The sequence below is a fragment of the Cygnus olor genome, chromosome 16 (genome assembly GCF_009769625.2).
Source record: "Cygnus olor isolate bCygOlo1 chromosome 16, bCygOlo1.pri.v2, whole genome shotgun sequence".
In the NCBI taxonomy this organism is placed as follows: Eukaryota; Metazoa; Chordata; class Aves; order Anseriformes; family Anatidae; genus Cygnus; species Cygnus olor.
Window position 1 is genome coordinate 13,557,566 of NC_049184.1, and position 25,798 is coordinate 13,583,363.

The 25,798-nt window shown below is 50.5% G+C and overlaps 1 long non-coding RNA gene across 1 annotated transcript in view; it reads right to left on the reverse strand.

The window, feature by feature from the left end:
* The window catches only part of LOC121079113, a 136,506-nt gene that overhangs the window by 106,343 nt on the left and 4,365 nt on the right, over positions 1 to 25,798 (reverse strand). Inside the window, exon 2 of the long non-coding RNA XR_005824882.1 lies at positions 5,287 to 5,350. This is a non-coding gene — a long non-coding RNA (uncharacterized LOC121079113). The remainder of the gene's footprint in view (positions 1 to 5,286; positions 5,351 to 25,798) is intronic.

Sequence of the window (25,798 nt, forward strand, 5' to 3'; positions counted from 1 at the left end):
ACTAAGTCATCGAGTGTTGTTCAAACTGTCAGATCCTTTTCAGCATGCTCTTCCTGCCAGCCTGTTCGCGTGCGTTTGGGGGCTGGGATGGGGAAACGGGGAGGGGGAGGGAAAAAAAAAAAAATCCCGATGGCAGAAAGCCCATGGAACAACTGGCGCCTCTCCAGAGCAGCCTCCCCCCGGCCCCCAGCCCGCCTTCGTGGGCACAGGCGCCTGCCAAGCTGCTCGGCACACGCACGCGAGCGCGCAACGCGCGGGCAACCAAATGACTTCCCGACAACTTTGCTCACAAGTGGCACTCCACTCCCGGCTTGGCATCTCCCGTGGCCCCCCGCGCCCCCGCCTCTCCGGCCTCCCAACGAGCTGGACAGGTTCCAGTGCTTAAAAGCCCATTTAACCACTCCCTTTTGTTTAGGAACGCTAAGCCTTGATCTGATTTTATCGACTCCGCCGTGCCAAGGGGAGGAGGATGCGGAGGGTTTCAGAGGATCCTGCAACGAGCTGAAAAGCTCCGGGAGCCCTTCAAGCTTCGAGAAGGGCTTTGCCCGCTCGGCGGCAGCCCTCGTGCCATTGAGAAGCCCCGGGAGGAGAGCGTGTACGTTCGCCGGACCACACAGGATGGTTTCCGCTCCGGCTTTTGTGCACGGTCCTCCCTTTAAAAACTTCATTATTGGCACGCTCGGGAGCCGAAAGTCGGTGCCATGGTTGGCTGGCACTGCCTTTTGATGGTTAAATAGTGCTTTATCCTCTGCCTTGTTCAGTGCTGCTATGCCCAGGAAAAGCGGAGCGGCAGGGGTGGGAGGCGAGAACAGGACCTCTGCTCTGCCTGACAATTGTAATTTTCCAGGGTATTGTTCGGAGACATCCTTCTGCAAATGATAAAGCCAGCATGATTACAAAAAAAATATATCCTTTTAAAATATGTTTCTCTTCCATAAAGCAGGTAAAGGCAGCTGCATTTAGAGCTAATTTCTATCCCTTTGTACGGTGTAGCATTTGGATGCCCTCTTAAGGATGCCGGGTTTGAAAGTTTCCCTTATCAACATCATTTTTTCTCATAACCCCAGACAAGCTCTTAACATTAGTGACAGAAAGGGCCAGGAAGGCAACATGACAGACAACCACGCAGACCCAGAGTAACGGGAGCCTCTTCCCCACACCACACCTCCCCTTCCCACGCCATCACTTCTAGAGGCAGGCTGGGAGGAAGAACACACGCCTCGGCTGCTTATCTCATGGGGAAAGACATAACCAGAGCCTGCCCACCAAGACCACCAGCCCCAGGGAAGGGGGTTTTGGTGGTTTGGTCCCGTGCTTCATGTCCATGACCCCACCAGTCCTGTGCTGCTGCTGCCATGCGGCTGCTGACCTGGGGGAAGAATTTAAACGTCCCTATAGCTGCTGTAAATTTGGGTGAATGAGAACAGTTTCTCATCTATGCACTTTACACCGATCAAGGCTCTGCCCTCACATGCCCTGCAATCTGGAGGAAAGAGTCTGCCTCCTGCTAGGCACTCTCTGACACTTTTTTAACTTTCCACAGGGCTCAGGCTCTGCCCTCCTCTGCTTTTTAATTTCCCACCAAAGAAAAAAAAAATAAAGGAAGTAACGATGTGGTCAACAGAAGGAGCAGCATGTTCGAGGCAGATCCTACCCAAAAGTTGACACAGAAACAGAGACTTAGTGGCATCGGGAATAGCACAGCCTGGAACAATGGCTCTGAAAAACAAATTGCACACAGACACTATCCAAGCAACTGCCTTCGGTCCAAACCAGTCAGATATTTTTGATGTCCTGCAGCTTCAAGAAGGATAACAGGCAGTTGAGTACAAGTGCTGAAGATCACGTTAGCCCTACTGGATTATTCAGGTCATGCTAAACAACAAATTCAGCGGATTAAAAGAGCCCTCGTTCCTGCTGTGCAGTTTTAACAGCCTGCAAGTTACACTGAGGGCTGAGGATGCTATGTACGTTGCATGTCTTGTGCAGCACTTTATAGTCAGACAAGCTCAGCAAGGGGCATCTGCCTTCCTAAAAATTACCATTGACCCATTCCTGTTTAGGAACATTGAGAAACCAATGGACTCACCCAGCAGCTATGTGAAAACCTCTTTGCCAAGCCATGCAGAACTCACTTTTGTGTCTGCAGTGTATCGGCGTTGTATTACCATGACAAAACCAAATTACTGCCATTGAGGGTAGCCTTTGCGAGCACAACAGTCCTGCTCTAGTAATAAACTCGTGCGCACAAATGGTAGCACAAAGGAGTGGATGTGTAGCTGCTGTGGGACCGCTGGGGTAGCGGTGCAGTTCTGCGGCTTCTTTCTTGCCTTGCCCAAGCCCTCGTCCGTGCAGGCATCAGCGCCTCCTGGCATTGCAATGCTGCTGCCTCGTGTTCGTGGTCCTGCCATCGCTGCCGAGTACAGGCCCTAGTCACTGCAGCACACTCAGGGCTGCTGCGGCGCTGCCCCTTCCCTCGCTGGGGTCAGTGGAACCATGGGTGTTCCTGCACGGCCACTGAAACCACCCACCGTGATTAAGGCTGCGTTTCATTTTAAAAGGAATGTTATAATCATTACAAACGAACGTGCTGCATTGCCTGGGAAAGGTGATCATGAGACAGGTCAGAAAAGAAGGACCCGACTTCCAGCACACGTGCACGGAGCCTCCACCTGCCAAAACCCACCCTGCATGACACGAGCCACAGCTCCCAGAAACACCTCGTTGGTTTCCACCTCTCCGTGGCTCGTCTGAAAAAATAAATCCTTCGGTGACCGAGCGAACGAATGATGAACAAAAGAACTGGTGGTGCTCCTGCTCCATTTTTCCAACCCCATCCTGCTGAGGCAGGCAGCACTTTGGGGGCTCTGGGGTCTTACAGGAGCTGTGCAGTTCCCGTCCCCGCGGGGGGAGCAGTGATGGGGTCTCCTCTCCCGCACTGCCCGTGCTGGGAAACTGGTAGGGATTAAATATAGCCAAGGCTTCTGCCTCTGTTACAACTGGTAGAAATTAGCTGACAGCCTAGACAAATATTATGGGAGCTGACAGACAGACACACCTACACGCTGCATGGGGTGGCCCAGAGCTGCTTGCCTTAAACTAGGCTAAAAATGAAACCGGCCAGTCCCTGAGCGGGTCAGGACGTGTTTGTGAGAGCTGGTACGGGGCTGGCAGGCTCCTTGTGGAGGCAGAAGCTCTCCTGAGATTCAATTAGCAACGCAAGAGAGAAGGAGTTGGTTAGAGTAAAACACTGAGCCCATGTATGAGGATTTAGGAGGACAGCTCGTGCTAGCACTGACCTCAGACAACAGTTTCAGAGTAGCTTTGACCTCGCAATCAGCACCTTATGGACCCAGGTCCCACACCAGAAACCGACAGCCGAGATCCACGTGAGAAGCTGAAGCCCCTACTTTTCCACCCGTAGTTATTATCTGACCTAATGTCAGATAATGCCAGATTCATGTCAGATGAACCTAATGTCAGATACAGCAGCATCTTTAAAACGCTCTCTGCTAAGAAAGTCACCCCCAAATCTAAACATCACTTCTCATGATACGAGGATGCCAGCGTGCCGGTGTAACAACGTAATCAAGGCTTTTTCACAAAAGTTTGCAGATACTGCTGGGTATTTTTTCAGCTAAAATAAATCACTGTGAGCTCCCACACGGACTTCTTGAAGGTACGAGATGGCAAAACTGAATGCTCATCACCGGCGGATCAGCAAGCAGATGGAAAAACCACAGTCAGAGGTTGCACTGCGTTTGCTGTTTCTTTAAGTCGCTGATGGATTCACACATGATGCAACTAGACACAACACAGCACTTGCATCTTCCTGCATCAGTGATTCCGCAGACATGGAGCTTCCCACCCTCCTCTTCCCCTTTCCAAAGCCCAGGCACATTTTTGTCTGGAACTGGGTACAATCACGTTCTGCGTACGAGCCCAGCAAAACAAAACATCCCATTTTCAGTTCACAGAGCTGCCATGGCAGAAATAAATATTATTTTGTTTGTTGCGGTTTTCTTTCTCTTTGCTGCGGTTTTGTTTTCCAAAATCATTGTTCTGCCGAACAGTGTAACAAAACCTATTCTTCCCGATTCAAGATTTCGCAGCTAGCTGCATAGTAGCTGGGTCCTCATTAAAAAGTCAATCCCTCTAAACCAAAACCCAAACCCAAACCTCTCCAAAACCTCAGCCTCTGGAGAACTTCCTAAATTAGTAAATGTAAGACAAGTGCCTGGCCTCCTTCCAGTTCCAGCAGGAAGCCACCAAACACAAGGTTGTTGAAGCACTGCCACGGTTTGCAAGCAGAAGAGAACTCCTTTGGTTCTGCCTCTGCTCAGAGCATGCTACGGCTGAATTTGGGACAGACTAAACCATTGCCCATTCCCAAACTGGGCTCTGACTGCAACTGGTACCGGCACTGCTCAGGAAGAACAGCATCAGCTGCCCGTCTGGCTGATGCCCCCAGGATTTGAGAGCAAAACACCCAGAGGCGCAACGGCCGCTGCAGCAGCGCTCTGCTTGCAGAAGCACGTCGCTGGATATTGATGAATCAAGTCAGGGGATGAGCCCTCCTTGGAGGAGAAACCTGCTCGAGTTTGGGCTTTAGGATCCTGACGTGGACTTGCCACGCTCAAGCCTCCTAAGGGCTCCTGACCTCTGCTTGCAAGGGGCAGCTTCAGGAATTAGCATCTGTTTTCTTCTTCTCCATCCCTCCTCATTTTGTTTGCATGATCTTGTGCTAATTTTCCTCCCCATCCTTTCCTCTTCCCACCCTATCTGCCAGTAACAAAAATACAGATGAGAAAATACACAATTGCACAAGAGAAGGGATTTTTCCATCATCAGCCTGCACGCTGCCCTGATGCAGAAGTGTGGCAGGTTGCGTGGGTAAGGGTTGGATGGAGGCTGTGCGAGGCAGCGAGCCGAGCTGCCCCTTCACCCCAGCTCCCTGCCTGCTCTGCTCCTGGCTTCACTGAAGGCACCGGATGTGAAATGGTGCCAGCACCGACGCCTTGCGCTTTTCTGAGCAGCCTTTGTGCCGAAGGAGTAGTCAGACCAAATCTGTGCCCCGCGTGGTGTGCCTACCTTTAACGGGTGTACCTAGAGGGGAATATTTCCTGGTTTTGCACCACTGATAAAAAAAAAGCATGTTTCTGTGCAGACACTGGCTCCGTGGCCCAGCGGATGCAGTGCTGTTGCAGGCCGGTGTTAGAATCCATTTAAAGCAACCTGCCTCACTGACAACTTCAGAATGAAGAAAACATATTAATCAACGCTTACCTTGGATTTTGGCTTGGGGGGGTTCTTTTTCCCAACAGGGGCTGCTTCACGGGGATTTTTGTAGCTAGGAAAAAAAAAAAAAAGGTATTGTAAGAATGAATGAAAAGAAGAAATTACATTAGCATGCCGTTTTTAAAAAGCTCTACTTGTTTTAAGGATTATTTTGATTTTTGCTTAGCATTACAACTGATCAGATTAATCTCTGAAAACGAAATCTTTCTAAGTCTATCCTCATTTTTGATGGAAATTGTTCAAGCTCTAATGCGAAGCCACTTGTAGGGTTGTTCCTCTCCTCCAGCCCCCTTCCTTCCTCCCCATTTACCATATTGGAAACTGAGGGTGGTCCCGGAGCTGCTCCTTGATAACCCATCACGTTCACCTGCTTAGTTTATCACCAAACTCAGGGCATGCTTTACGCTCCCCGACAGGACAATAAAACAACTTGGGATTAACAGAAGATGAATTTCCAGGTACCATCAGCCCAACTTCTAGGACAATTGCCCGTACCAGTCAGGGCAAACGTCTCCAGTTCTCAACTACTCAACCCAATGTCAAACGCACAGTGAAGGAGCTGCAGAGTTCTGACCTTCCTTTTTGAGGGGTTTCCCAAAACACCTCTTCTAAGAAAGACAGAATTCCCCAAATTAATTTGTTTGAAAATACCACTGTAAATATTTGTTAACCTGCTTCTCCTGCCCCCTCCCTCCCTCCCCAGCAGCTCTTTGTCTCACACCAGCGCTCTGCCGCCCTTGGATCCTACGAGCCCTTCTGCCTCGATGCTTCACGGGCTGAAATGATCTTCACCCACCCGCCGATGGAGCTGATTTAAAGCAGCCTTCCTCAATTCACGTATTGCACCATTCCCCTCTCTCCTCTCTGCTCTTGCAGCTACAGTTCTGTGTGGATTTCATCTTATTAAAAAAAAAAAAAAAAAAAAACTAAAACCCCATCCCAGCCCCGTCTCTCCCTGCCAGAGCTGCCCCAGGGTGCTCGAGCGGGGTGGGAGCTGCTGAAGACCTCGGAGCCCAAGCCCCCAGCCTTCAACTTCCACATGTGGTTGTGGGCGGCAGATTTCTGCCTTTCACACTGAAAATGGTGAAAAGCGCAGTAGTTCTGCTCGACGGGGAAGGGGTGGCTGGTTAACCTCCTCTCGGGACGTGCAGATGCAGAGGAGCACTTTCCCACCCACCGTGGCCGCAGCCGGCCTTTGGACCATCGGTCAACCCAGCCCTGAGCTCTCACACCTAACGCGCTTTTGGTGCTGTTCAGCCCAGGAGAATTGGGAAAAATGAAGTTCGCTCCCTCCTGTGCTGCCCTACAACTGCCCTGGAAACCAGCCCTAAATATTCCTGTTTTTAGCATCGTCGTGAAACTTGCGTAGGATTGTGAAAATTGCGTAGGATCCTGCTGATCCTACAAACCCAGGTGCTGCTGCCCACCGTGCTCCTGGGGTGCGAGACCTGCTGCCACGGGGCAGGAGCACGGCCACCTCTCCCCTGCTCTGCCTTGGCCTGTGAAATGAAGAGGATCCTTCTGCACGTGCTTCTGTGAAACCATGTGCCTGCACCGTGAGCTCAAAATGACACTTCTGAATAATTTAAGATAACGATAATAGAAGCATTAAAAAAAACTCTTGTAGAGACCAAACCCGATTCCTTTCACAGCTTCTGAATTAGTTTTTCACTTGTAGCCACTTCTGTTCTATCTTAAGAGCTATAAAAAAGCGCGATAGAAGGGAGTATTAAAAATTATTAATGCTTTTTTTTTTTTTTAAAGTACCCATTGCTTAACCTTCTGCAGTTCTATTCCTGGGTTCCTGTGCAGCTTCCATCTGCACACCGAGAGCCTCGCGGAGCCCCTCGCATGCTGCAGCCGAGCCCGCCGAGGACGGGCTATTTTGGGCCTTTTCCCCTGCAGCTGTTTTGTTTTGTTCCGCTGGAGACGATGTCACACGAGGTCAGCATTACTTTATTTTTTTTTAATTTCTGCGCTTTATTTACAAGCTAGCATTAACTGTTTGGATTTCCCAGCCCCAAAACTCTTTGCTGGCTTTCGGAATGTAGCGGGTTGGTTTTTTTTTCTTTGGTTGGTTGGTTTTAATTTTATTTTTAAAGCTGAGAACAGAGTCCAACACTGCTGAGCACCTTGCTGTGAGGATTACAGAAGCGTGGGCTGCCCCAGGAGCACAGGACCGGCCCAGCACCTTCTGCCCCGCAGCACCCAGGGGTGTTGGGAGCCGCTCTCGGGGCACCCGACCCCGCCGGGAGCAAAGAGCGGCCGCAGCCGCGCTCAGCGCTGCGGGACTCCGGTTCCCTGCCTGCAATTCTCCATTGATTTATGGGGCAGCTCATTTCCAGACCCACCTCCTCCAGGAGGAGGAACCTCGCTCGATGTGAATAACCGGCTCCTATATCTCTTAAAGCACTCGCCGCGTCCTTCCGAGGGGGGAATTATGGCGAAGGGCAACATTTCTCCTCCCTTCGGATGGGGCTGCAAACGAACACAGCCGGAGAGCCGGTGCGTTTTGCTGGCTTTGTTGTAGCTTTTTTTTTTTTTTTTTTTTTTTAAGGGAAAAAAGTGCAAAATCCATAACCCAAAGCAGAGCTCGAGGAGGAGGAGGAGGTCCCGTGCCCCACGGCCGCGGCAGGGGCACACAATGGAAGGCACGCACGCCTGCCGCCCATTCAATCTCTCCCTCGCGTCCCTATATCTATATCCACATGCCCCACAAAGGCATATTTTCTACATTAAGCCTATGGATTACTGGCTCAGGCCCTTACAGAAAAAAAAACCCCACGTTGCCAAGGCGACGGGCCAGGGGTTGCTATGGCATTTCGGAGGCGAGCAGCTGGGCCAATCCCCGCTCGCTGCGAGCTGGGAAGGCGCAAAGCCCCGAAATTTAATGTCAGCGCCGAGAGGAAGGGAAGCTGTTGAGGCATGCATGATGCTGAGCGTGCGCTTGCTAAATGCGGACAACATGGCCCCCATGATTAGGACCAGCACACTAATGAATATTCATTGGGCTGATTAAAGCAAAGTCAATTAACTACTTGACTGCTTGATTTTTTCCTGGGTTTCAGTCTTCTCTTTTAACCATTTTGCCACTGGGGATGCTCTTGTTCTGCCCTTCATCTCCCTCTTTCCTCCTCTATATTTTCTTACGCTGGCAATTAGGGTTCAGATTTTTTTTTTTTTGGTCTTTGTGCCTTTTACTGACAATAACCCGTCCTATTCAGATTTTACGGCTTCCTTTATTTCCCCAGTAAATCATGCTCTTCTAGGGTCACCGTCTTCCGCTGCAGCGGTAGGTAAGCCAGAAGGTCACAGATTCCCATCAAGTTTTTAAATCTCACGTGCGATGTAATTCAAAATCCACGGCTAAGCAATAATGCTGATTTTCTACTTCACAGTGGGATTCCCCCCCATCAGCGCAGCCCTTTGTTTTATAACAGAGGGCTGCTGCGAGCCTGGCCAAGGGCTGGGGAATATTTTTTTATTCTGATTTGTTAGAGCGGGATTTCTTCAGATGGACGACTCAGACCGAATGTTCTAGGAAACCTAAAGGGATCCTAAAATAAAACAACAATTCATTAAAATGGTTTTCAATTCCGAGAGATGTCTTTCTCCCAGCGCAGTAGTGATGTAATAAGGCTGTGATGGGGACTGCATATTTTATAAAGACCATTTTTCAGAATGTGCCTGCAAACTAAAACATGTGATTAAATTAAAAATAAATGAAAAATTGTAGGCCAAAAATCAACATTTGTGAGCTCAGCACTTACAACCTGACCTGGGAAAATACATTCATTTTCATCACGTTCAAATTTCTCCGGTTCTTGTATTATGTATACAGGACTTTCAGAGAAAGATGCATTTCTGTGATAGCGAGGAATCTCCTGGAGGGGAGTCATTAGGAGCTGTAAGTAATACCCCGATGGGTAGAGTGGAAAACCTGAACGTAATCACCCAGCACTTGGGCTTGTATCTTTGTCAGCAATTGAAATAAAAAGGTGCCGAGGCAGGCAGAGCCTACAGAGGGAAGGCACGGAGCTGGCTTCCAACATTGCACGTTCAGTACCCGGTAAATTCAGTTACATCCAGGCAAACCCGAACTGGCAGTCCTGCTCCTCTCTTCTCAGGAGCAAAAGTCACAATTCGAGGCTAGCGACCCAAATACGTGCTGGCCAAACTGGGGAGGGAAGGGTGGGTTTGAACCAAAAAGATTAGAGGGGGAAAAAGGAAGCAGAAGAGGCATGGAGTGAGGCAGAGCATAACCGAATGAGGAACTGAATTATTTTGAACTGCAAGCCAAAAATATATAACCAAATCTCATTCTATAAGCTCCGCAGACACCCAGATTTCTCTGTTATTTGGCTAGAGGATGCACTTATTTAGGTTTTTATATTTAGATACTTTTAAAAGCACAGAGTTGCTTTTCCAGCACACCACTAAAACGTGGAAAACTGAGAATTGCAATACTTTCCTCTGGAAGCTGTACTGGGGGAGCATTACAAACAGTTCCTCTGCAACCTCGCTGCACGTACATCCTCCTCCCATTAACACCATTACCCCAACTTTTAATCTTTGCATTTGCAGCCCAGTGTTTTGCACCTGCTCGGACCCTGCACGTCGTTCCGATTTCCCCCCGCGCCGGATAATGCTGACGGAGGATGAAAAGTGCAGGCAGGACTCGGTGTGCGTGTGCCCGGCTCGCGGAGATGCTGCCTTCCTTTCAGGGCTTTGCGTTTCTGCCATCGAAATCAGCACTGTGCATAGCAACACCGAGCTCCACAGGGTTCACGTGTAACTCCCCCAAATCTGAGGAACGCCACAACAAATAATCACCTGTTTACAAATTAAAAGAACGGCAAAAGAAGGGGAAGGGGACCGTGTTCAGCTGCCACGTTTAATCAAAACAAAATACATCGTGGGCTCTTTTTCAAAATCAGACATTTTCGTCTGTGCGCACTCAAAATCTCCTTCGCAGTTTAACTGGGGGCAACATGCAAACGCAGAGGTGCGCACACAAACAAAAGGAGAATGATTTTGTTTAAAAAAACAGAGAATCGGATTCAGATTGTAACTGGGTCACAAATGAAACACAGTCAGCAACCTCGCTGAGGTTTGCCTAGAGTACAGGAAAAATGAACGGCGACAAAAAACCCCCACGCAAGCTGCCACGCGCCTCAGCAGCCTTTGCAATTCCTGGTCAGGAGAGGCCACAGCACCAGCCGGGCAGGGCATGCAGGTCAGGATTAAGATGCATTAACAGATTCGGAGGGAGGGAGCTTGCCCAGCACCTGCCCGCAATTTGCCAATTCTCCCCATCTCCCTTCCCTGCGAATCTAATTCTCTTTTCTACTCAGAGGAAGATTTTAAAAATAATTTAATTCTGGGTCAAATTTGCATCCCTGAGCTGCGAAAAGCATTTTATCTCAGAATCTACACAGGCGTAAGAACTACACAATTACCGCGCTCGTATCTGAATGATGCTGCGAAAAAATCCTCAAGGATGCGCATGTGTGCGCATGCATACACACAGGGATAAATGCTAATAAACAGCACTTAGCTCACGTCTAAGACTCAAGAAACATTCTGTCAACTTTAAAAAAAATAAATGTGAAAACAGAAACCCAAAATTCGCTTCTGCACAATGTAAATATCCCGACCACAAGCCCCTCGCAGTGAATTCAGGGTTAAGTCTCCGGGTTCCCGTCTGATACTCCCAGCCTTTCATCATGTCTCTATGAATTTTTATTCCTGCACTCGGGGGGAAATTAAGGCCGATGGTGTCAGCACAGGGTTTGGAGCCCCATTTCGACATTTCTCGTGCTCGGCCTGCTTAATTCAGACCCTTTCGGTTTGATTCCCACCCCTTTAGGCAGAGTGTTTGGGGGTCCCTAATCCGCTGCAGACGTGCCGCGGTTTCTCGGAGGCTATTTCGCACCCAGCTCCCCCCGGGCCGCCCCCATGCTCCTCGTGTCAAGGCAGGAGCCATTTTCCCTGGGCAGCAGCAGATAAATTCCTCGCCCTTTGCTTCCAGCCCGGCCGAGCCGGGAGCAGCGGCGAGCCCCAACTTTCCCTCTCCTCGCTCCCTCCGAGCGGTTCAGGAAAAGCCCGGTGCGTTTGGGATTGAACCGGGATGCGTCTGGGATTAAAGCACATACGTTTACAGCCCTGGCGGTGCTAACCAACCAGAAGAGTTATCTAACACACGATACATGTGATTGCTTGAATAATATTACAGCGCACGCCGCGGCCCTTCCTCCCCGCGCACACACATGGTATTTCTAATAGGATCGCTTCCCCCACCTCCCTCCCTCTCCCCCGCTTTCACAATCTGTCGCTCTCCAATCTGCCCACTCTGCTCTATTTTCCCATCCAACATTCCCCCTCCAACACCTTCCCCTCCCCTGCAGCCCCCGGCCTTGCTCCCTCGATCTTCCCCCTCCTCGGGCGCGCTGCGATGGCATCCGGATTTTGGCTCGGTGGCCGTTCAGAGCACTTAGGCCGGTTAAAAGAGAAAGAAAAGGAAACGGCAATTCTTCTCCCTACAACTAGCACTTAAATATCACAGTGAGCAACCGGCTCTGCTAATGATCCGGTGGCTAAAATCAATTTTTCATAGCGCTAGGCTACGTTATTAATACTCAAATCTCGCTCGGTGCCTTTTATCGGAAACTTTACAAACAAGTTGGCCGTCGCCAGCTCTGATTTACAGAGGGGAAGGAACAGCAGAGGGAGGAGAAAGGCTCGGTCAGAGCTCCCCAGCAGGCTGGTAGCGTAGCCTGAAATAAATTAGGTCTCCTGGGTTCCAGTCCGGTGCCCGAGCCATTAGTCTCTGACTACGAAACAAATGCAGAGAGGCCAGCGAATGCGTAAATTGAAGCAACACTTCACTGTTCTTGCAGTCTGTGGAATAATTACTGGGTGCATATGTAGCTGGAGATGCCTGAGGCTTTGGTGATCTCAGGGATGTATTTTTACGATCCAGCCCTCCCTCTAAGCCCATCCTGCTGCTCTTCCACGTCGCAGGAACTATTTGCTCTGGCTGCAATTTGGCCCCGACCAGGCCAGGAGTTGGAAAACGCAGGCCACAGCCACATCTAGCCCAGCAAGGGGGTTAAGGAGTTCAGGGGAAGCACGAGGCTTTAGCCAGGCCTGGCAGGATTATGGAAATAAGTATTTAATTTCCCAGAAGAGAACGAGCTTGCGGCCAGCCTCTGTGAGCCTATGCGCGGACACACGCGTGCACGGGGATGCGCCAAAAGCTCTTCCACGGCATGAAAGGAGGGGGAAAGGTGGGGTGGTGGCGTTTACTCACTGTGTACGGTAACAACAGTTCTCACAAAGAGGAGAGAAAGATAAACGTATTTATAAGTTCCTGCTTTTCTACGCGGTGTGCCCAGTTTATGGGTCCCCTCCTCTCTCCCCACGCTTTGGGGCAGCAGCAGTGAGACCTGCATGGGACAGGGGAGGCAGGGCAGGGGCTGGGCTAGGATCCGGCAGCATGGGGAGCCCAGAAGGTTATGATGGTCTGCTCCCTTTTCCTGAGCATAAGAGCACCTACAGCTACGAAAATGTGTGCTGCCGCAAACAGCAAACAGTAAAATCAGCAAGAAATGTCTGCCGTTCCTGCAGGCCGAGCAAAATCTGCTTTTAAGGCTGCTTTTACATAGGGGAAAAAAAAACCAAAGCTCCTTAAAAGTCCAGAAGGCATGAATGAAGTTCTTGTTCCCGACCTGGGCTTGCTGGTTCTGCACGGCCTCAGCTCATCCCTCCCCACCTTCTGCATCTTGCTAGGTCAAGGCTGCACCTAGAGGCTGAAGACACCCAGCACAGCTTCCGCTTTTATTTTATTCATCTGCAGGAAGAATAAAAATGCTCGGAAGAAAATTAAAGATGCAGAAGACCAAACCTCTTCACCTCATTTTATATATTTTTTCTGCACATGTGAACTTTTTTTTTTTTATAAATGATTAATAAATAGGAGTTGGTACAAGTGTAGGCACAACACTTGGCCGTGTTTGCCCTACATATTTAAAAACCAGATTACTTAAGAGACTTTGTGATCTGAAATGGCCTGGAGTGAGCTGCATTTTATCTGCTGCAGTGCAAAAATCTTTGATGTAATAGCATAAGGGAAAAAAAATTGTTCAAGCCCTTCCAAGTCCTCCCCCCCAGAAGTTATTTTAGAATAGCCTAGCCTTTGACTTGCTACATTTTAGGTTTAAAGTTCCTTGTAGTTGTATGTATGTTGCATGTAGTCCCATGCTCTTCCAGAACACTCAACCTCATCAAAACATGCACAGCTAGTGACTATTGCCCCATTTCTCACAAATCTTACTGAAAAATCTCAAACACAAATATGCCGCGCATCACATTGTCTGCTACTACTAATGAGGAGTTTGGCCCTCATCAGGTCAAGAGTATTAAAAAATTACCGCGTTGACCTCCCGACATAACGCTCACAGGATGTTTTGAGGCTTTTCTTGAGACCCGTGAAGGAAGACGACGATTGTATAACAAAGCCGGAATACTGGTTTAGGCACGGGGTGTGAGATGAGAGCCTTAAAGAGAAGGACAAAGTGTCACGAGGCTCCTAAGGTCAGTGTGGTCCACTCAAAGAAACCTGTGAAATTTCTGAATAGGAGAAACTTCCATTTGCATCTCTTTCCTGAGGAATAACAAACAATTGGAAAGATTATGGGGTATTTTGACAACAAATTTCCTTTAATCTTCATTACGAAATATAGACATTGAAAAGTGGACATCAAAATATTTTGAACGTGGCTCCATAAACCATTGCTTTTATTGAGTAGAGACCACAAACAGCTTTCCTGATCCACAAAATTTCTGGTAAAAAGGCAATTCAGGTTTCCTCGCAATAGCAGCACTGCTGACTGTGAGAAACGCGAACAAGCAGATCACCCGGGGACATTCCTTGTTCAAAACTTTGAGGATCGAGCCTCTTGCAAAGATTCCTGTGCACATCCAGGTTCCTGTACCAGGAGGGCGCCTCCTTGCCTTGGGCAAGCACAGCTCTGTAGGAGGAACCCAGGCAGAAATCAGCCACCATAAAGGCGTGAAATGTCACAGCCATTTTCAAAAGGGCTCCAAAGCCGAACCAAGGAGTACAGACCTGTGCACGTGGCTCTTGTAAGCTAGCAAAAAATATTTGCAATTCTGTATATGTACAGATCCCTAAGAACTGGGGCAGATTTGGGAGGCGTGACATTCATCCAGCACAAAGGTGCCGATGTTGTGACCGCGCTCGGATCTCTGCGAAGCTTCTGGCCGCTTCCCTCTCTAAAACCTCTTAAAGACACCGAACTATCGGGGCACAGGAGGGAACGCTCTCTTCTGGGTTAATAACTACAGGGCAGTAATAATTTTTAATAATAAAGCAGAGCACCCAGAGCCACCCGAAACCTCCACGTCCCAGGCTGCAGGATGCCCACGTGGAGCACCCAGCACCGAGGTGTGCCACAGATCGAACGGGCTCCACACCCTCAGACCCACCAGAACCCGAGCAGCCCAGCTCTGAGCTGACGGGCCACACCGAGTCCTCCCCCTCCGCCCTTCGATGCCACCCAACGAATGCTCCGCGCCGCTCAGCGCCTGCAGAGCACAAAGCCAGCCCTGCACTGAGCCATCCCCCTTCAACAAGTGCAACCAGGAGGCAGGAGGAGCGCACGAGCACCCTCCTTCCCCGTGCAAACTCGCCGGCGTCCCAGCGGGGCCGCGAGCGCGCGCGTCACCTCCCCGGGAACTTGTTTGTATTCTTGGGAGAATGTTGAAAAATATCTCTGACCCCCAAACATTTACCTTTTGATCGGAGGTTTCCAATGTTGCTGTAGTGTATTAAAGCTGAGATGCTCATAAAAAAAACCCTTTGTGTCAACATAGTAAATGACTCTAATTAGGCTGGTGGTGCAATGAAAATGCTTAATTCATTCTGATGAGGCAGAAGGAAGAGCTAAAATGTTTATAGACAATGGGTGAACAGGGAGATATAATGCTGAGTGCCAGCTTTAAATGCAAATTACCGCAGAAATCTTTCCCTCTCCACCATCCCATTCCTCCCCCTTCCTCTCTCTCTGTCGCCAGCACCACACTGTAATCTCCTAGTGCAGTAATTAGAAGTGAAAGGAGCCACATAGAGGGGCCTCGAAAGGCAACACTAAAGAGAATTACAGAAAAAAATACCTGCCTTTAACAGAAGACAGCACCATTTTCCAAAGTGCACCACCACCACAGCACTTAGCAGGGTGGCAGGATCAGAGGTGATCATTCGGAGGGGGATTACCGCAATGGGATGCAAATTTGTTGCCTTGACCCCCTCGTCTGGACCCGACTCCACCTGCAGCGGCTGCTCGGAGCGCCGGGGCCACTCCGCCTTTTGGAAGAAGGCCAGAGCAGCGCTGAGAAGCAAAGCTTTTGGAGAGGGCAAATCTCGTGGTGTTTCCTCCCCCCTGCAGAAGCGTGGAGCTGCAGGAGGACAAGAACTGCCTGCTTGACAAAGGACAGCCTGGAAGCTGCTGAGAGAGGGTGGAAACCCTACAAGGTCACCCTTGGGAAAGGTTCTCAGCACACGTGCAGCATCCCAGCTTCTCTTGGGAGAATTTTTACATTTGGTGAGAAAGAAGAGGGAAGAGAGCGAAAGGGCATAAAAAAAGGAGGGAGAGAAGATAGCCAGTGGTCAGTCTGTATAGGATACCACTCCTTCCTCTTTGAATATGCTCCTCTGAAGCCTCTGGAATAGCATTTCCTTGGGAGTTAAAGGGAAGAAACGCTCCTCCTGCCAACTGGACTGTCTTGCATTTTAGGATCTCCTCTATCAGCACGGACACATCCCCACAGCAGCATGCAGATGTGTCTTGAAGTTCCACATGTGGAGCCCGAGCTGAAATTGGGGTTTGTCAAATCTTCTGTGAATTAAGCTCCCTCAAGTCCTGCTTCACCCCTTCCCCCCCCACCAGCACACACATCGCCCCCGGACAGCAGAAGGTCAGAGCAGGAGACCAGAGATCTGTCAGTCCCAGACTATGAGACAACCACACTCCTAGGAAGAAGCTGCAGAAATTGCATTCTGGATTGCAATCCCTTAACCGAAAATATCGTCCTTCCTCCTAGCAGCTGCAGTGGAGTCAAGCTTGAGAAGAACGAGAAGGTGTGTGCGTGCCCTGGGCCACGGCCGAGGGACGAGGACTGGATTTTGCCCCCAGGAGCTGGCTGGGCCAGGGGGAAGAGGCAGCCATCAGGTGCTGGTTCTGTGGGGACCGTGAAGCTTTGTCTCCCCGCTCTAACACAGTGGGTGCAGAAGGTCACGCTGGCTCTGGGCACACCGCTTAGCTCAGTGCTCATCTTTTAGGCAAGCCTGGTGCCGTGCCCTGGTCTGCAGCTGGGCTGACCACAGCAGGCAACGCGGGCTTGCTGTTACCCCCGGGACTGAACCCCTGGGGAAAGCTGCAGGAGCCCGAGGTGTGATGCTGGAGGGCAGCAGTCAGCTCCTGCTGCCAGACCACGTCACGTTACCAACTCCCAGCCACGCTGGATTTCCTGACTTAAGATATTTCCATGTGCTAAAACCACGGAGGTGATGTCTTTTCCCCTCCCCTAAGGCAGGAGGTGCAGCCACATCCCAGAGCCTGCCCTGGGCTCAGCCACGTTCCTGCAGGACACCGCACTTCTGCACTGCAGAAACGCAGCAGGTCCCACCAAAATCCCTCCTCTGCGCACCCACCTGCAGGACCCTGCCCTCAGCAGCTCAACGCAAACCTGGACGGGGGAAACTGCAAGCCTTGCCCGGCTCGGCTCGTCCATAAGAGATGCCCACGGCACCCATAGTGCCACCACGAAGCCCCATGGATGGGTGGCCCCCGGGGATGCTGCAGGACGCGGCGGGCACGGCGTGCCAGCATCCCCCGCTCCCCCGGCTGCGCGGCGAGCTGGAGCATCCCGGCGGCTCTTGCTCTCTCTCCCTCTCTGTGTTTGCTCAGTGAGACAGAAGCAATACCAGTTTGCAGCACAATAAACCATGTAAAGGAAGCATCAATTAACTAGAATACATGGATATAGTATTTAATTAACTGATAGGCTCACAGTTACCGGATGATGTCATGGAAACCTCGAATCTCCCGGGTGCCGCCTCACACATGCCAACTGGGGACCGGAGCCAGTGCAAATCCCGTGTAAAGTTTGAATCCCGACATTTTTAATTAAAAAGAAGAAAAAAAAGAAAAAGAAAAAAAAAAAAAGAAGATTCTGACTCTCTTAAGTACCTTTTGATCGCCATAAACCTGCGCACGCCCTCGGTGCTGGGGAAGCCCTGGGTGCGACGGGTTTCGCAGCAGGGCGGCCAGCGGCGCTGCTCACCGCTCAAGGGCACTGCCATCAGCCACGGCTTTGGGGCAGGGAGGACGAAGAATGAGCCCGCAGGGCTCAAAGGAACAAAAAAGAGGGCGAAATCATACCAGATGGGTTTTTCAAGGATATAATGTAATGATACAGTGCATTTACGCGGTCTCTCGTATGAAGATCTCAAAGCACTTGGAGAAACCAACCCACAAATATTTTTGGCCGATTTCCTGACTCCTAATCGATGTTCTCACGCTGAGTCAAGTCTGTAGCTTCCTGCTTAGCACCTTTGAGCAGCAACCCGTCCCCGTACCGAATCACGTAACCCCCCTCAGTTTACAAAGCGCTGTTTTAGCGCATCTACAGCTGGGGAAACTGAGGCAAGGGGCAGTCGGGGCCACCTGTCCAGGGGCAAGCAAGCACGAGGGGAAAGAGGTGGGAGTGGGGTGGGGAGAGCCCACGGTGAGCATTCGGGGCCCATCAGTGAGGGCAGAGGGGGCAGCCCCTGCAGCAGGGGGACACACGGGCTGGGCAGGGGCCTCTCCTGATCTGTCAGCACCACCTCAGCCTCCTCGACGAGCTGCTGTGACATTCAAAGGTCCCGTCCCCAAAGCACCAGGCTGCTGCAGGTTTGGAAGCCGGATCCTTGCAGCCCGTAAGCAAACACCAACAACCAGCAAACAACACTCCCCCCGAAGCAACGTTACCCCCACAACTGTAAGCATTAGCACTTCCATCCCATTTACCACAAGATATTTGTTGCCCAATACTAATTTTACCCCAACAGCTAAAATTACGGGAAAGGTCCCGTATTAAAAACCACTAGGCTGAGACTTATTGCACGCCTTCCTTCAGCGCTTTGACAGCGGAACATTAGACTTAAATACACCCAGGCAGGTAAGTAGGGTATTATCTGCTGTGAACGAAGGTGTGTGTTAGGTGTAAGTATCCATTGTCCCTGTTTATGTGCAAATTAGTTTATGGATCGTTCTTGACAGAGCTACAGCGCCCTCCCTTAAGGGCACTGCTGATATATTACCTTTGAAAGAGAATCACAATTTGTTCATTCAAACACAGCGCTAAAGATAGATGTGCACGGGAATATTTTGAAATATTACATTATATATAAAATGAAATAGGGGGAAGCTAAATTACACAGCTATAATTACTTAGAGTTCAGGTGGCATCATAAATAATCTATTCACAACTCGCTCGGTGTTTATTATGTCACCAGAGCGATGTAATTAACAAGGGATAGACGGGAGCTACACGAGGCAGATGCGTGATGCGCCCACATCAAACACGCTGCGACGCACCTACAAAAACACACAAACACATGATGCCATTCAGGAAAATTCGTACAAAAGTGGCAAAGACCAAAGCAGCAAGCTGACAACTTTCAGCTCCTCGCCGTACCAAGTTGCCACGAGCACCTCTTTGGAACAGGCACAGTTAAACTTGAGGGCACGCTGCAGTCTTTACATTGCAGAGGCATGTATAATTTTGCATTGACCGAGTTCAGGTTAGCTCTGAAATTCTTTCTCTGCTGCTCTAAAATCAGCTTCCTGGCTGTTTGAGGTCAAACTCTTACAGGGAACAAGAAGCTGCCAAATAAAAGCTGGGATCTGCAAGTCATCCTCATCCCACCTACACCAGAAATGCAAGTGTTCAGATACCCCAAAATTAATTGCTTACAAATTATAAATAAGGTGTTAGGCAATAACAAAACTCCCAGAATACAAATGAAAAAAAAAAAATAAAAACAGAAGGCTCAATGCTGTAGCTGGATTTGTAAGCAACCATTACATTTAGTTAGAAATCACAAGATTTCTCCACTCTCCAGACTCGTTTCCAAACTCTCGACACGTGCAGTAAGAGGCACACGTATACCTGAGCACTGGCAGGAAGTTTTAGAAGCAAGTCAAGGTGCCTTTGACAGCTCAAAGGAGGAATGAGATAAGCAAGTGGCAAACTTTCCATTAAAGGCACGGAAAGGTTAGAGGAATAGGTTTTTGAGAAGGGTCGTTTGGGGTCTGACAGAGTGAGGGACTGGAAAATAACCTGCTCCTGAGTCCACGGTGTCCTTAAGTTTCAGCTGCTTGAATCACGAGAATATTTTTAGGGTCTTTGAAAATCAATTTGAGTGGTGTTACTCCATTCCTGACTCACTCTTTTCCTTCCCATAACATTTTTCTGGATGCCATTTCCCTATATATTATTTTTTCTAATTTTGGTTTTGTAGCAGGGAAAGCAAAAGGAAGAAACAGAGGAGAGGGGGGTGAAGTGGGTCAGAAATCAGATTTTTCCCCGTTGCATATTCCTCTTACTTTTCACTGCTGTGAGTTTATTGCAGACAGCTTATTGCGTGCCTCTACATTGAGAGAGGCCTGATAAAATCTTCCATCAGAGTTTTCTTCCACTGCTTTCCTGGTCAAATCTGGTTACTGTAAGAGCAGGAGGACTTCTCCCCCAGCCTTGAACACTCCCTTCTCAGGAGCTTCTCATCCACTGCTACTGAAATCCCCTCCTCGGGCTCAGCCATTGCCCCCAACCAAAGCAGAGCAAGCCCCAAGGGACCCCACCCTTCCCCGGGCTGCTCCCAGCCTCCCACAACCTCAGCCCGGGCCACAAGCGCAAGATTTACGCAGCGGACAGGAAGACGCCAGAATAGGTCGGGCAAAACCCCAAATTCCAGAAGGTTTCGGTCAACTCAGAATTTCCCTTTCCCCGCAGTGGAGTTGCAGGTACGAAGCACATCCTTAGGAGCTCTGGCCCGTCGAGGAGCTCGCTGCTGGTCAAGGAGCCACCCTGCAGCAGCCTCGCCGCGAGGAGGTTCAGGAGGGCAGACGCGAGCGCCGTGCCTTTTATTAAGCAGCATCTGCCCTTCTTCTGGATATATTGCTTTACACCAAGTGGTGTGGATGATTTTTTTTTTTTCCTTAAAGTAAAGAATATTTAATGTCATCGAAAAAGAAAAACGGCCCCTTAAATTATTTGCGGCACGTCCTCTGCGTGGCGGAGGAACAAAGCTCGCTCTCCCCGTGCGCCGCGCCGGAGCTCGGGAGCAGCAGTGACAGTCAGGAAAGGATTTATGGGCCCAGGGGAGAGATCTGCTAGGGTCCTGTGGAACAAGATAAAATATTCCAGGGTTGTGGCTTTTTATTTTTTTAGTCCCTTGGAGGTAGCAGAGATGAAAGATGCAGACCCGTTTCCATGGATGGAGACCCCACCACGACACCTTCCCCTCGCAGCAGAAACACCTGGGTTTCTTAGGTTAACATCCAAGTTTTGTTTCCAGGATGTTCTTCCCTCTGTTCCTAAGAAGTTTCATGGCACAAACCGTAATTTCCAAAGGTTAAAAACAAGCGCTGAAAAAAGAGAGCACAGCACACTGAGTTCCCTTCCTCTTGGGCCCTTGTGATTTTTGAGCAGGAGCTCGGAGGCCCATTTCTGATGACCACGATCCATGACCACATGCAGGGGGCGTCCCATCCAGGTGTCACCGTGCACAACCATCAGCCCAGCCTCAGGCTTTTAAAGGCCTTTTGCTGGCAGCTGCCTTGGGGCCAGGCTGAGCTCGGGCCTCTCCATCGCTGCTCACAGCTGGAGTGTGATGGAGAGGGTCAGGGTCATTTCTCAAGGACCTGCTCTCAAGGACCAAACCCATCTCAAGCTGTCATTCCCAAGACCCGCACTGAAAATTGGTTACAAACCCCATGGGTTTGTACCAAAGGAAGGTAAACAGTGGGTTTTTAAGGTGGGGCAGAACAACATCAAGCTGCTGAACAGCAGCACCATCGTTTTAGGTCTCCCCACCGTGAGACCATCTCTTCCAGACTCTCTGAGCTTATTCCTGCAGGTGGAGGAGGATCAGGGGGAAGCCCTGCACGCTGCCCCCCACCCACAAAGACAAAGGGCAAAACCTGCGCTCTGCCCCATGCCAGACCGGCCAGATGGGAGCCTGCGCTCATCCAGCAGCTCTGCAGCCACCTTCACGTGGTGCTGGGACGGAGCCAAGGAGCCCGCTGAGAGCTGCGGCAGAGGAGGCATCAGCGGGGCACATCCGCTTCGACCGAGCCATGAAAACACCGCTACGTGGTGAGGGTCCAAGCTGGCTGCTGTCCCGGCAGCTCTGCCAAAGAAACACGAGGACAGGTCGCTGCTCAGGTACAGGTCGCTGCTCGGGTGCCCACCGGTCGCTGCCACTTCAGCATCACCGCAGAGAAGAGCGGAGTGTGACCGCAGGCACGTCGTCTTGGGAGCAGGATCCAAGTCTCTGATCCCAAGTCCCCAAAAGGAGCAGGAGCTGCTCTCAGCAGTCAGCAAAATGTAAGCGGCCACCCCAGGGGACGATCTCTGGTACAGAACACCGAGGGCTCGCTCACTCCAGCAGCAATCAACACCGGCTAAAAATAATCACCCCTTCACACGTCCTGCGAGCAGGCAGGTGCCTCCAAGGTAAGGCTCTTCACCTCAAACCACAGCTTTAACAATACAGAACAAGGTATCAAAAGGATTTGATTGCCAGCACCAACGCTGCTCACACCTGCCCACCAAGCCACCCTGCCTCGTGCACACCGCTGCAGCCTGCGTCCGGCACAGCCTCGGGAGCGGGGGCGGAATTCAAGCACCTGCGTGACCTGGAGGAACTTTTGCCTCTCTGCAGCCATGTAAAAGGCCGGGAGCCACAGGCAGGTTTGCAGGCCGCCCTAAGTGAACGCCAGCATTCGCAGAGCAACTCTGGCCTCAGCCTGCTCCGACTCTTTGAGTGCCTTTTCCAAGCCCACAAACAAAATCCCCCATCGAGGGACCGCTCTCTGAAAATTAGCGCATCAGCAAACCGCACATCCCACTTTCTGGTGAGAAGATTTCAAAGGCGGCCGCAGTCCCCTTTCTGCTGCAGGGAAGTGGAACTAATGACGGGGCGGTTTCGAAGCCCCGCTGGGCCGGCCGTGCCCCCCGGGCTGCCGCAGCACTTCGGGACTGGCCCCTGCTGCCAGGGCCGCGAGGCGCTCTGGGTGCAGCGAGAGCAGCAGGAAGAGATTTGACCTTTTTGTATTCATTTAGAAAGATGTTTATGGCAGGCTGACGGGAATTTCAATGCATGCCCAGCTCTCTTCCCACAGCATCCGCAGCTCCCAGGACCTGCGAGCAGAGGCGAGCTGTTCCTTCAGCACAGGTGTAGGCCAAAATGAGAAATTTGTTTCTCCGGCATCATCTGAGCTCTTTGCACTTTCACAGAGGTGCTCTGCTGTCTCGTCCCTCTTAAAACAGGGGCTAATAATAAAGCCTGGGGTTCGTGCGTGGCTCGTGAAGCCTTTTACAATAGGCAGGTATAACTGCCTCCATGTCACAAAGGGGCCCGATCCTCCCATCTATGCAAGCATTGGGGCGGTTATTTCACGAGACCAGTTTGCTCTAGGACACCAAGAGCTGCCAGGCAGCTGCACCTAGCAGTGAGGAACTGAACCAGAAACGTTCCCCACCACGCTACACACCTGATCCCCAAACCCTTCCTGGGGTCCCCTGGAGCCCAGTCCCCCCATCGCCCTCCACCACAGCCAGTCCCCACCACGGCAGCGGTTCAGATCGAGGCTAATTGTATTTGAATCTACAGGGCACCAATTTTCCAGCAAAGGGATTTTAATCTAACATGCAGATCTCTTGTCTCCATTCACATCACCCCAGAGGCCCATAACATAGGTCATTTGTGCATACACAATCTCGGTAATAGGATGCACAATTTTCAAACGGCTAAATCTGCGGAGAAGGAAAAAAATGTTATTACAGGAGGAAAAAGAAAAGATTAGCTCACAGGCTGAGATCATGTTTGCCAAGTTTCCACCCAGAGAATTATTCCAGTACCGAGTTCTATGCTACCAAAATAACGGGTTTATACAGCAGGCACCGTGCCAGCTTTTTGGCTATAATTATAGTGTTTTCCTCTCTCAAGTTCCTTATTGATATCTGGATTATTTTTTTTCAAAAAAAAAAAAAGGAGGTGGAGAAGCGATTTTATACGTCCAACAAACCGCAGCAACACTTGATGCAGTTAAAACCAGGAAGTTTTAACAACCTGCCAGCCTCTGACTTCACAGGGAATGTCAGTGCCACCACGAGACTGGCGAGGAGCCCCAGGGATCCATTACCGGGGTTTGAAGATGTCCCCGCTCTTCCCTTTCAAGCGAGCGCCGGAGCCGCGTGCTTCATTCAGCTGCTGCTGCGCCGCACAATATTCCTTTGAGGAGATGCTTTGCAGTGACAAAATAACTGCTGACAATGTGAATACTTGGCTTCATTTTAATTTTGTTTTACATTTTCTTTGGTATGTTTTGATCCTAAAAATCTTTAGAGTGCATTTTTTTTTTTATGGTAATAAAGCAACTATTTATACAGCACGGCGGAGCCATTTCGCTGCCTCTCCCCCCACCCCTTCCCCTTTCCCCCAGCCAAAGGACACGAGCTGAAGGCGCGGCGCCCTCCGTGCAGCTCAACCTAGAGCAGGAGGGGAAGGGAAGCACCCTAGGAAGACTGGAAGGTCAGCAGTGACACAAAATTGGGCAATGTTTTTTTTTTTTTTTTTTTTTTTGCCAGCCGTATAAACAAACATCGAAGAATGTGATAACGTCAACGTGGCTGTCGGGGAACCCATCCATTTCTTGTCGAAGTTGCTGGTTCCCATCCCATCTCCATCCCAAGAAGGGCAGCTGGCAGCAGCCAGTCCCAGCCCACGATGCCCTCTTTCTCAGGGATGCGGTCGACTTCATAAACCCCCTGAATCAGGGCAATTACTGTTTCTAAAAACCTCACCCTTTCATCTTTTACAATTCTGGGAAACTTCTCCAGCCACCACCACTACCGAAATTAAAATGCCACCGGCCCCGATCCCAGGAACAATTAGCCCGGCCGAGATGACTCCCGATAGTCTTTCGCATATAATAAGCAATATCCAATATACCTCGACATTGTGGGGATCTCTGTAAATGAAGTGACATCTCTTGCTGGACAAAGCCTGGAAATGTTATCCTTCGGTGATAGGAATCCTAAGGGGACGGCTATTCTCCCTGGCTCGAAAGCTCCCTTAATTGTTGCAGTTGCTGGAAATTTTTAAACCATTTCCCCAGCCGCTAGGCCAAGTTGCGGCAAGCCCTTTGTCTGGCTGACGTGCCAACCAGAGGCACGGGGAGATAAGGAGAGCCGGGGGAATTGCACAGAGCGACTTACACAGTGGGAGCTCCCTCGCCCAGGCTCGTTCCTCCGGCTTCGCCACTACCTCTCCCGCTTATTATCATCATCACACGGCTGAAGCGAGCAGCTCCTTCACCTCCAGCGCCTTGGGTGCACTTACATGGGAAGGACTCTAAAAACAGGACCCCGCACTCGACGTTTTTTCACCTATCTCCCTTCTACCTTGGTTTTCCAGTATAACTATACAGATTTATGCTATTTATTTCGGTATTCCAGCAGTGGAGTGGGCGTGCTGGAGGGCACCGAGCACCTCCTCGTGCACCCCTTTATTTCTCAGGAGGTGACCGCTGGGGAGCACCTGATTTCCCCAGAACAAACCGAGCCGTAACTGAAACCCGCCCTCCGGACGTAGCTCTCGGGTGTGAAGGTTGCTCTACGCTGGATTTCAGGAAGGGTAGCTCTTCTCCAGGAGGCTGTCATAAGCCCATTTAGTCATCCCTTGGGGGTTTTACACTTTAAGTGGCCCTCTCCCACCGGATCGACCAGCAGGTCATTAGCGATGCCGCAGGGCCCCTTGGGAGGGAGCGATGTGAAATGGGGCCGCACAGCTCACAGACCTCCCTGGGGCTGGGAGAAGCCTCTTGGTCCCCCCAGACCTTTCGCTGTGCCCCAGCCACACGCTGCTTTTTGTCACCGTGGCCACACCATTCCCTCGGCACCTGAAGGGGAGGGAAGCTGCTCCTCGGCACACCAACTCCTTCCGTCAGTTGTGGCCGTGTGAAGTCTCCAGAGAGCTCCACCTCGAGGCCAAACCAATGAGCCAGCTCTTCTCTACTCCCTTGGCCTCCCAATGGGCTGTTCTGCACCCCACATGGCTTTTCTTTCATCCCACGCAAACTCTCCTATCAGCTTTTGCGTTCCACGCCACAGACAGCAGCACCCATCTTCCCGGTGCATTTGCATT